General features: G+C 32.8%; 3 non-coding genes across 3 annotated transcripts; all 3 read left to right on the forward strand.

Annotated features, from left to right (window-relative positions):
• Window positions 1-1,461: 1,461 nt before the first annotated feature.
• LOC138914452 (small subunit ribosomal RNA) lies at window positions 1,462-3,456 on the forward strand. Its single transcript, XR_011420302.1, has one exon. It is a non-coding gene; the product is annotated as a small subunit ribosomal RNA (ribosomal RNA).
• A 623-nt stretch (window positions 3,457-4,079) lies between these two features.
• LOC138914451 (5.8S ribosomal RNA) lies at window positions 4,080-4,258 on the forward strand. The gene has a single exon (XR_011420301.1). It is a non-coding gene; the product is annotated as a 5.8S ribosomal RNA (ribosomal RNA).
• Window positions 4,259-4,656: 398 nt separating this feature from the next.
• Window positions 4,657-8,613, forward strand: LOC138914455 (large subunit ribosomal RNA). The gene has a single exon (XR_011420305.1). It is a non-coding gene; the product is annotated as a large subunit ribosomal RNA (ribosomal RNA).
• The last annotated feature ends 3,887 nt before the right edge of the window (window positions 8,614-12,500 follow it).

Consider the following 12,500-nt stretch of genomic DNA (forward strand, 5'->3'; position numbering starts at 1 on the left):
ATACATATATTCAATTATAGCGATATGGAAATACCATATTATATGTATAAAGAAAAAAAATGTATAATAAAATATACATTGACATACAAATATGGCTAGTTGTATGGATATGCCGTATCATTATATGGATACGGCATATAGATTATATGGATATGACCAAAAAATAATTCATAAAGAAATTATATGAATATGGCAGAAATAATTGGTTATATTAATATGATCAAATAATACTTTATATAAAAAAGTGAATATCTTTGGTTGGGTGGCAAAGAGAATTAAATATGCCCGATATATAGACGTCGTGGCCAAAAACTACTATAGGGTGAAGTGCTTGTCTGTTGGTCTATATATATACATATAATATTTTATGCGTACACATTATTATTATAGATAGTTAATATCTATCGTATGGGTGGCAAACGGAATTAAATAATTTCGATATTTAGACGTCGTGGCCAAAAACTACTATAGGATGGTCAGATCTTGTCCACCAATTAATTATATAACAAAACATATGAATATCATATGCTGTTGTAAATATAATGTATATCAATAATAATAAAAAATAAGGATGGTACAGTAAGTAGTCCATCTACTATTGAACAAAATATATTATAATATATACTTTTGTTATCAATAGAACAACATATATTAAAATCAAAATATTATCCGTATAAATTTGTTTCTTAAATGAAATTAAGACTTGGCTACGCGGTTAATATTATAAACCCATGATAATAAGGTGAAACAGAGGTCAAGTTTCTATTATATATAGAATAACAAATTGTTTCCGACTTTTATCGTTAATCTTTGGTGGCAGGTATATATGATAATTTATATTAAATTATTATATCCCCTGTCGTTTGGGCACAGAGTATCGCTTGCCGGTACAATGTGTTTACAAAAAGCATTATAATAAAATATAATTGCAATATTAGTGATCAAAATAATTTCATATGCGCTCGGTTTTATATCATATATTACCAGAGAGTTATATGGAAAAGATAAATTTTAAATTTATCATCAAAATGCAAATGATTTAACTCAATATTTATATTGGTTAAACAAAAATTGTACATGTGTGGATACAATAATTATGTATGTTGAACAAAAATGATATTTTAGAATGAAATATGTATATATAATATAATAAAAACTTATAGAAAGAACAATATATATTGAAAATTGTGTTATAAAAAAGTTGTACTTTTTCTTTAACATCAATTATAAACTTGTTATATTAGTGGCGAAACAAGTAAAAATTAAAGAACGTATACGAATGCCATATAAAAATGGCCGTATTCGAATTAAAATAGAATTATTTCACAAAGCAAAAAAAAAATATTGAATTAAAATCAATATTTAAGAAAAACCGAACATATAAAATGGAAATAAAATCTATTATATTTATATTACTAATTTCTATTCAAAAAATATGAATGAAATATGAACGAAAACATTATTCTGGTTGATCCTGCCAGTAGTTATATGCTTGTCTCAAAGATTAAGCCATGCATGTCTAAGTACACACGAATTAAAAGTGAAACCGCAAAAGGCTCATTATATCAGTTATGGTTCCTTAGATCGTTAACAGTTACTTGGATAACTGTGGTAATTCTAGAGCTAATACATGCAATTAAAACATGAACCTTATGGGACATGTGCTTTTATTAGGCTAAAACCAAGCGATCGCAAGATCGTTATATTGGTTGAACTCTAGATAACATGCAGATCGTATGGTCTTGTACCGACGACAGATCTTTCAAATGTCTGCCCTATCAACTTTTGATGGTAGTATCTAGGACTACCATGGTTGCAACGGGTAACGGGGAATCAGGGTTCGATTCCGGAGAGGGAGCCTGAGAAACGGCTACCACATCTAAGGAAGGCAGCAGGCGCGTAAATTACCCACTCCCAGCTCGGGGAGGTAGTGACGAAAAATAACAATACAGGACTCATATCCGAGGCCCTGTAATTGGAATGAGTACACTTTAAATCCTTTAACAAGGACCAATTGGAGGGCAAGTCTGGTGCCAGCAGCCGCGGTAATTCCAGCTCCAATAGCGTATATTAAAGTTGTTGCGGTTAAAACGTTCGTAGTTGAACTTGTGCTTCATACGGGTAGTACAACTTACAATTGTGGTTAGTACTATACCTTTATGTATGTAAGCGTATTACCGGTGGAGTTCTTATATGTGTTTAAATACTTGTATTTTTTCATATGTTCCTCCTATTTAAAAACCTGCATTAGTGCTCTTAAACGAGTGTTATTGTGGGCCGGTACAATTACTTTGAACAAATTAGAGTGCTTAAAGCAGGCTTCAAATGCCTGAATATTCTGTGCATGGGATAATGAAATAAGACCTCTGTTCTGCTTTCATTGGTTTTCAGATCAAGAGGTAATGATTAATAGAAGCAGTTTGGGGGCATTAGTATTACGACGCGAGAGGTGAAATTCTTGGACCGTCGTAAGACTAACTTAAGCGAAAGCATTTGCCAAAGATGTTTTCATTAATCAAGAACGAAAGTTAGAGGTTCGAAGGCGATCAGATACCGCCCTAGTTCTAACCATAAACGATGCCAGCTAGCAATTGGGTGTAGCTACTTTTATGGCTCTCTCAGTCGCTTCCCGGGAAACCAAAGCTTTTGGGCTCCGGGGGAAGTATGGTTGCAAAGCTGAAACTTAAAGGAATTGACGGAAGGGCACCACCAGGAGTGGAGCCTGCGGCTTAATTTGACTCAACACGGGAAAACTTACCAGGTCCGAACATAAGTGTGTAAGACAGATTGATAGCTCTTTCTCGAATCTATGGGTGGTGGTGCATGGCCGTTCTTAGTTCGTGGAGTGATTTGTCTGGTTAATTCCGATAACGAACGAGACTCAAATATATTAAATAGATATCTTCAGGATTATGGTGTTGAAGCTTATATAGCCTTCATTCATGGTGGCAGTAAAATGTTTATTGTGTTTGAATGTGTTTATATAAGTGGAGCCGTACCTGTTGGTTTGTCCCATTATAAGGACACTAGCTTCTTAAATGGACAAATTGCGTCTAGCAATAATGAGATTGAGCAATAACAGGTCTGTGATGCCCTTAGATGTCCTGGGCTGCACGCGCGCTACAATGAAAGTATCAACGTGTATTTCCTAGACCGAGAGGTCCGGGTAAACCGCTGAACCACTTTCATGCTTGGGATTGTGAACTGAAACTGTTCACATGAACTTGGAATTCCCAGTAAGTGTGAGTCATTAACTCGCATTGATTACGTCCCTGCCCTTTGTACACACCGCCCGTCGCTACTACCGATTGAATTATTTAGTGAGGTCTCCGGACGTGATCACTGTGACGCCTTGTGTGTTACGGTTGTTTCGCAAAAGTTGACCGAACTTGATTATTTAGAGGAAGTAAAAGTCGTAACAAGGTTTCCGTAGGTGAACCTGCGGAAGGATCATTATTGTATAATATCCTTACCGTTAATAAAAAAATTTGTTAATACAAATTTAATACAAATTACCAATATATATATATATATACATAATAATTATAATAATAATTATACCAAAAATATGATCTTAAAAGTAAAAGATCAAATAAATTTCGAACAAGCAAATCGAAATATTGTAATAATATAATATTATTACAAATAAATTAAATAGAAACAAACATAAAATTCGAACAAGCAAATCGAATTATTAATATAATAAAATATATTTTATATATTTATTATAAACTTTTGTGTGTATATGGACCATAATATACACGCGTTGCGAGATGTATTGGCCAACTAATTTGATGATGATCATACATTGGATAATGCAACAACCTAAAATATACAATGTTGTACCTGGTTTCAGGTTAATGTTTTATATAAAATTATCAATATATATTAACAAACAAATGCCATTACAAATAATACTTTGATATATATTGTTTATATAAAACTAAGACATTTCGCAGCATTTATTTTAGGTATATAAATACATTTATTGAAGGAATTGATATATGCCAGTAAAATGGTGTATTTTTAATTTCTTTCAATAAAAACATATTTGACCAAATTTAAAACCAATATTATAAAACTCTAAGCGGTGGATCACTCGGCTCATGGGTCGATGAAGAACGCAGCAAACTGTGCGTCATCGTGTGAACTGCAGGACACATGAACATCGACATTTTGAACGCATATCGCAGTCCATGCTGTTATGTACTTTAATTAATTTTATAGTGCTGCTTGGACTACATATGGTTGAGGGTTGTAAGACTATGCTAATTAAGTTGTTTATACAAATTTTATAATAAAATTTTATAAGCATATGGTATATTATTGGATAAAAATAATTTAATTATTTTATTCATAATATTAACAAATATATGAAAAACATTATCTCACAATAGTAATTAAACTTTGAGAAAAACGAAGAGGAATATTTTCTTTTTCAATCAAATAATACTGAGAAATGTCTAGCATAAAATATTATCTAGAATTGTCTCTTATTAATGATTTGAAATATGAAAAACGTTGACAATATTATTATTCTTCGTTAATTCGTTACAAATAAATGCCATTAATATATATATACGTCAGCTTTAAACGAATTTAATAAAATGTTTTATCATTATATATAAAGAATTAATTGCAAATAAAAGTTATATACAACCTCAACTCATATGGGACTACCCCCTGAATTTAAGCATATTAATTAGGGGAGGAAAAGAAACTAACAAGGATTTTCTTAGTAGCGGCGAGCGAAAAGAAATCAGTTCAGCACTAAGTCACTTTGTCTATATGGCAAATGTGAGATGCAGTGTATGGAGCGTCAATATTCTAGTATGAGAAATTAACGATTTAAGTCCTTCTTAAATGAGGCCATTTACCCATAGAGGGTGCCAGGCCCGTATAACGTTAATGATTACTAGATGATGTTTCCAAAGAGTCGTGTTGCTTGATAGTGCAGCACTAAGTGGGTGGTAAACTCCATCTAAAACTAAATATAACCATGAGACCGATAGTAAACAAGTACCGTGAGGGAAAGTTGAAAAGAACTCTGAATAGAGAGTTAAACAGTACGTGAAACTGCTTAGAGGTTAAGCCCGATGAACCTGAATATCCGTTATGGAAAATTCATCATTAAAATTGTAATATTTAAACAATATTATGATAATAGTGTGCATTTTTTCCATATAAGGACATTGTAATCTATTAGCATACCAAATTTATCATAAAATATAACTTATAGTTTATTCAAATTAAATTGCTTGCATTTTAACACAGAATAAATGTTATTAATTTGATAAAGTGCTGATAGATTTATATGAATACAGTGCGTTAATTTTTCGGAATTATATAATGGCATGATTATCATTGATTTTTGTGTTTATTATATGCACTTGTAGGATTAACAATGCGAAAGATTCAGGATACCTTCGGGACCCGTCTTGAAACACGGACCAAGGAGTCTAACATATGTGCAAGTTATTGGGATATAAACCTAATAGCGTAATTAACTTGACTAATAATGGGATTAGTTTTTTAACTATTTATAGCTAATTAACACAATCCCGGGGCGTTCTATATAGTTATGTATAATGATATTTATATTATTTATGCCTCTAACTGGAACGTACCTTGAGCATATATGCTGTGACCCGAAAGATGGTGAACTATACTTGATCAGGTTGAAGTCAGGGGAAACCCTGATGGAAGACCGAAACAGTTCTGACGTGCAAATCGATTGTCAGAATTGAGTATAGGGGCGAAAGACCAATCGAACCATCTAGTAGCTGGTTCCTTCCGAAGTTTCCCTCAGGATAGCTGGTGCATTTTAATATTATATAAAATAATCTTATCTGGTAAAGCGAATGATTAGAGGCCTTAGGGTCGAAACGATCTTAACCTATTCTCAAACTTTAAATGGGTAAGAACCTTAACTTTCTTGATATGAAGTTTAAGGTTATGATATAATGTGCCCAGTGGGCCACTTTTGGTAAGCAGAACTGGCGCTGTGGGATGAACCAAACGTAATGTTACGGTGCCCAAATTAACAACTCATGCAGATACCATGAAAGGCGTTGGTTGCTTAAAACAGCAGGACGGTGATCATGGAAGTCGAAATCCGCTAAGGAGTGTGTAACAACTCACCTGCCGAAGCAACTAGCCCTTAAAATGGATGGCGCTTAAGTTGTATACCTATACATTACCGCTAAAGTAGATGATTTATATTACTTGTGATATAAATTTTGAAACTTTAGTGAGTAGGAAGGTACAATGGTATGCGTAGAAGTGTTTGGCGTAAGCCTGCATGGAGCTGCCATTGGTACAGATCTTGGTGGTAGTAGCAAATAATCGAATGAGACCTTGGAGGACTGAAGTGGAGAAGGGTTTCGTGTGAACAGTGGTTGATCACGAGTTAGTCGGTCCTAAGTTCAAGGCGAAAGCCGAAAATTTTCAAGTAAAACCAAAAACGCAATATATACAAATCAAGCTAATATAATATACTTGAATAATTTTGAACGAAAGGGAATACGGTTCCAATTCCGTAACCTGTTGAGTATCCGTTTGTTATTAAATATGGGCCTCGTGCTCATCCTGGCAACAGGAACGACCATAAAGAAGCCGTCGAGAGATATCGGAAGAGTTTTCTTTTCTGTTTTATAGCCGTACTACCATGGAAGTCTTTCGCAGAGAGATATGGTAGATGGGCTAGAAGAGCATGACATATACTGTTGTGTCGATATTTTCTCCTCGGACCTTGAAAATTTATGGTGGGGACACGCAAACTTCTCAACAGGCCGTACCAATATCCGCAGCTGGTCTCCAAGGTGAAGAGTCTCTAGTCGATAGAATAATGTAGGTAAGGGAAGTCGGCAAATTAGATCCGTAACTTCGGGATAAGGATTGGCTCTGAAGATTGAGATAGTCGGGCTTGATTGGGAAACAATAACATGGTTTATGTGCTCGTTCTGGGTAAATAGAGTTTCTAGCATTTATGTTAGTTACTTGTTCCCCGGATAGTTAGTTACGTAGCCAATTGTGGAACTTTCTTGCTAAAATTTTTAAGAATACTAATTGGGTCAAACCAATTAGTTCTTATTAATTATAACGATTATCAATTAACAATCAATTCAGAACTGGCACGGACTTGGGGAATCCGACTGTCTAATTAAAACAAAGCATTGTGATGGCCCTAGCGGGTGTTGACACAATGTGATTTCTGCCCAGTGCTCTGAATGTCAAAGTGAAGAAATTCAAGTAAGCGCGGGTCAACGGCGGGAGTAACTATGACTCTCTTAAGGTAGCCAAATGCCTCGTCATCTAATTAGTGACGCGCATGAATGGATTAACGAGATTCCTACTGTCCCTATCTACTATCTAGCGAAACCACAGCCAAGGGAACGGGCTTGGAATAATTAGCGGGGAAAGAAGACCCTTTTGAGCTTGACTCTAATCTGGCAGTGTAAGGAGACATAAGAGGTGTAGAATAAGTGGGAGATATTAGACTTCGGTTTGGTATCGTCAATGAAATACCACTACTCTTATTGTTTCCTTACTTACTTGATTAAATGGAACGTGTATCATTTCCTAGCCATTATACGGATATATTTATTATATCTTATGGTATTGGGTTTTGATGCAAGCTTCTTGATCAAAGTATCACGAGTTTGTTATATAATCGCAAACAAATTCTTTAATAAAACGGTGCATTTATGTATTTTTGATTTGAAAATTTGGTATAACTCCAATTACTCAGGTATGATCCAATTCAAGGACATTGCCAGGTAGGGAGTTTGACTGGGGCGGTACATCTCTCAAATAATAACGGAGGTGTCCCAAGGCCAGCTCAGTGCGGACAGAAACCACACATAGAGCAAAAGGGCAAATGCTGACTTGATCTCGGTGTTCAGTACACACAGGGACAGCAAAAGCTCGGCCTATCGATCCTTTTGGTTTAAAGAGTTTTTAACAAGAGGTGTCAGAAAAGTTACCATAGGGATAACTGGCTTGTGGCGGCCAAGCGTTCATAGCGACGTCGCTTTTTGATCCTTCGATGTCGGCTCTTCCTATCATTGTGAAGCAAAATTCACCAAGCGTTGGATTGTTCACCCATGCAAGGGAACGTGAGCTGGGTTTAGACCGTCGTGAGACAGGTTAGTTTTACCCTACTAATGACAAAACGTTGTTGCGACAGCATTCCTGCGTAGTACGAGAGGAACCGCAGGTACGGACCAATGGCACAATACTTGTTCGAGCGAACAGTGGTATGACGCTACGTCCGTTGGATTATGCCTGAACGCCTCTAAGGTCGTATCCGTGCTGGACTGCAATGATAAATAAGGGGCAATTTGCATTGTATGGCTTCTAAACCATTTAAAGTTTATAATTTACTTTATAAACGACAATGGATGTGATGCCAATGTAATTTGTAACATAGTAAATTGGGAGGATCTTCGATCACCTGATGCCGCGCTAGTTACATATAAAAGCATTATTTAATACAATGACAAAGCCTAGAATCAATTGTAAACGACTTTTGTAACAGGCAAGGTGTTGTAAGTGGTTGAGCAGCTGCCATACTGCGATCCACTGAAGCTTATCCTTTGCTTGATGATTCGATAATAAACATAAATTTAATTGTGTTTATTTTGTTTGGCTTTTTTAAGTCAGAATATATATATATATAAAAATATATATATATAAAATAATAATTATATTTAAATAAATTTTATTTAAATATATTTAACAATGGTAGCCATATGTATCGTCATCCTATTAGTGACGCGTATAAAAATATTCTAAGTCCGAACATGCAAATAAGAGACATATGCAAGTATATGTACTTCTTAAGGTAGCCAACTGAATCGTCATCCTATTAGTGACGTGTATACAAATATTCTAAGTCCGAACATACAAGTAAGAGACATATGCAAGTATATGTACCTCTTAAGGTAGCCAACTGAATCGTCATCCTATTAGTGACGTGTATAAAAATATTCTAAGTCCGAACATACAAGTAAGAGACATATGCAAGTATATGTACCTCTTAAGGTAGCCAACTGAATCGTCATCCTATTAGTGACGTGTATAAAAATATTCTAAGTCCGAACATACAAGTAAGAGACATATGCAAGTATATGTACCTCTTAAGGTAGCCAACTGAATCGTCATCCTATTAGTGACGCGTATAAAAATATTCTAAGTCCGAACATGCAAATAAGAGACATATGCAAGTATATGTACCTCTTAAGGTAGCCAACTGAATCGTCATCCTATTAGTGACGTGTATAAAAATATTCTAAGTCCGAACATACAAGTAAGAGACATATGCAAGTATATGTACCTCTTAAGGTAGCCAACTGAATCGTCATCCTATTAGTGACGTGTATAAAAATATTCTAAGTCCGAACATACAAGTAAGAGACATATGCAAGTATATGTACCTCTTAAGGTAGCCAACTGAATCGTCATCCTATTAGTGACGTGTATAAAAATATTCCAAGTCCAAACATGAGTTATATGGATATGAAAATAATATTAAGTTCTAGTATGGATATGAAAAAAAATGAGTTATATGGATATGGGAAAAATAACAAGTTCTAGTATGGATATGAAAAAAATGAGTTATGTGGATATGGGAAAAATAATAAGTTCTAGTATGGATATGAAAAAAAAATGAGTTATATGGATATGGAAAAGAATACAGAGTTCTAGTATGGATATGGAAAAATGAGTTATATGAATATGGGAAAAATGATAAGTTCTAGTATGGATATGAAAAAATATTGAGTTATATGGATATTAAAGAAATAATAAGTTCTAGTATGGATATGGAATAAAATGAGTTATATAGATATGGCAAAAAATTTAATGTTCTAGTATGGATATGAAAAAAATTAGTTATATGAATATGGGAAAATTTATAAGTTCTAGTATGGATATGGGAAAAATAATAAGTTCTAGTATGGATATAAAAAAATATTGAGTTATATGGATATTAAAGAAATAATAAGTTCTAGTATGGATATGGAAAAAAATTAGTTATATTGATATGCTAAATAATGAGTTATATGCATATGGGAAAAATACTAAGTTGTAGTATGGATATGGGAAGAATACTGAGTTCTAGTATGGATATGGGAAAAATAATCAGTTCTAGTATGGATATGAAAAAATATTGAGTTTTATGGATATTGAAGAGATAATAAGCTCTAGTATGGATATGGAAAAAATTAATTATATTGTAATAGTAAATAATAAGTTATATGGATATAGGAAGAAAATTAGGTTCTAGTATGGATATGAAAAAAATTAGTTCTATGGATATGGGAAAAATAAAAAGTTCTGGTATGGATATGGAAAAATATTAAGTTATATGGATATTAAAGAAATAATAAGTTCTAGTATGGATATGGAATAAAATGAGTTATATAGATATGGCAAAAATATAATGTTCTAGTATGGATATGAAAAAAATTAGTTATATGAATATGGGAAAATTTATAAGTTCTAGTATGGATATGGGAAAAAGAATAAGTTCTAGTATGGATATGAAAAAATATTGAGTTATATGAATATTAAAGAAATAATAAGTTCTAGTATGAATATGGAAAAATATTATTTATATTGATATGGTAAATAATGATTTATATGGATATGGGATAAATACTAAATTCTAGTGTGGATATGGAAAAACGAGTTATATGGATATGGAAAAATAATAAGTTCAAGTATGGATATGGAAAAAATTAGTTTAATAGTTATAGGTATGGAAAAAAATTAATTATATAGATATAGAACAAAAAATAAGTTATATGGATATGGTGGCATCAGTACGAAATATGCCCAATTTACATACACCGGAGCCGCAGTACGATAAATACCCAATATTTAGACGTCGTGGCCAAAAACATATATAGGGAGGCAGTGCTCGCCGACCGGTTGTATTGTTCAAAATTTATGTTTTTCATATTATTTTGGCAATGCTATATATAAATGATATCTTATACATATAATTCAATTATAGCGATATGGAAATACCATATTATATGTATAAAGAAAAAAAATGTATAATAAAATATACATTGACATACAAATATGGCTAGTTGTATGGATATGCCGTATTCATTATATGGATACGGCATATAGATTATATAAATATGACCAAAAAATATTTTATATTGATATGGCAAATAAAGAAATTACTTGAATATGGAAATAAAAGAAGTTATATTGATATGGAAGAAAATAATGAGTCATATAGATATGTTGGCATCAGTACGAAATATGCCCAATTTACATACACCGGGCCGCAGTACGAAAAATACCCAATATTTAGACGTCGTGGCCAAAAACATATATAGGGAGGCAGTGCTCGCCGACCGGCCGTATTGTTCAAAATTTATGTTTATCATATTATTTTGGCAATGCTATATATAAATGATATCTTATACATATAATTCAATTATAGCGATATGGAAATACCATATTATATGTATAAAGAAAAAAAATGTATAATAAAATATACATTGACATACAAATATGGCTAGTTATATGGATATGCCGTATTCATTATATGGATACGGCATATAGATTATATAAATATGACCAAAAAATATTTTATATTGATATGGCAAATAAAGAAATTACTTGAATATGGAAATAAAAGAAGTTATATTGATATGGAAGAAAATAATGAGTCATATAGATATGTTGGCATCAGTACGAAATATGCCCAATTTACATACACCGGGGCCGCAGTACGAAAAATACCCAATATTTAGACGTCGTGGCCAAAAACATATATAGGGAGGCAGTGCTCGCCGACCGGCCGTATTGTTCAAAATTTATGTTTATCATATTATTTTGGCAATGCTATATATAAATGATATCTTATACATATAATTCAATTATAGCGATATGGAAATACCATATTATATGTATAAAGAAAAAAAATGTATAATAAAATATACATTGACATACAAATATGGCTAGTTGTATGGATATGCCGTATTCATTATATGGATACGGCATATAGATTATATAAATATGACCAAAAAATATTTTATATTGATATGGCAAATAAAGAAATTACTTGAATATGGAAATAAAAGAAGTTATATTGATATGGAAGAAAATAATGAGTCATATAGATATGTTGGCATCAGTACGAAATATGCCCAATTTACATACACCGGGGCCGCAGTACGAAAAATACCCAATATTTAGACGTCGTGGCCAAAAACATATATAGGGAGGCAGTGCTCGCCGACCGGCCGTATTGTTCAAAATTTATGTTTATCATATTATTTTGGCAATGCTATATATAAATGATATCTTATACATATAATTCAATTATAGCGATATGGAAATACCATATTATATGTATAAAGAAAAAAAATGTATAATAAAATATACATTGACATACAAATATGGCTAGTTGTATGGATATGCCGTATTCATTATATGGATACGGCATATAGATTATATAAATATGACCAAAAAAT

This window comes from Drosophila takahashii, unplaced genomic scaffold (assembly GCF_030179915.1).
Source record: "Drosophila takahashii strain IR98-3 E-12201 unplaced genomic scaffold, DtakHiC1v2 scaffold_194, whole genome shotgun sequence".
NCBI lineage: Eukaryota > Metazoa > Arthropoda > Insecta > Diptera > Drosophilidae > Drosophila > Drosophila takahashii.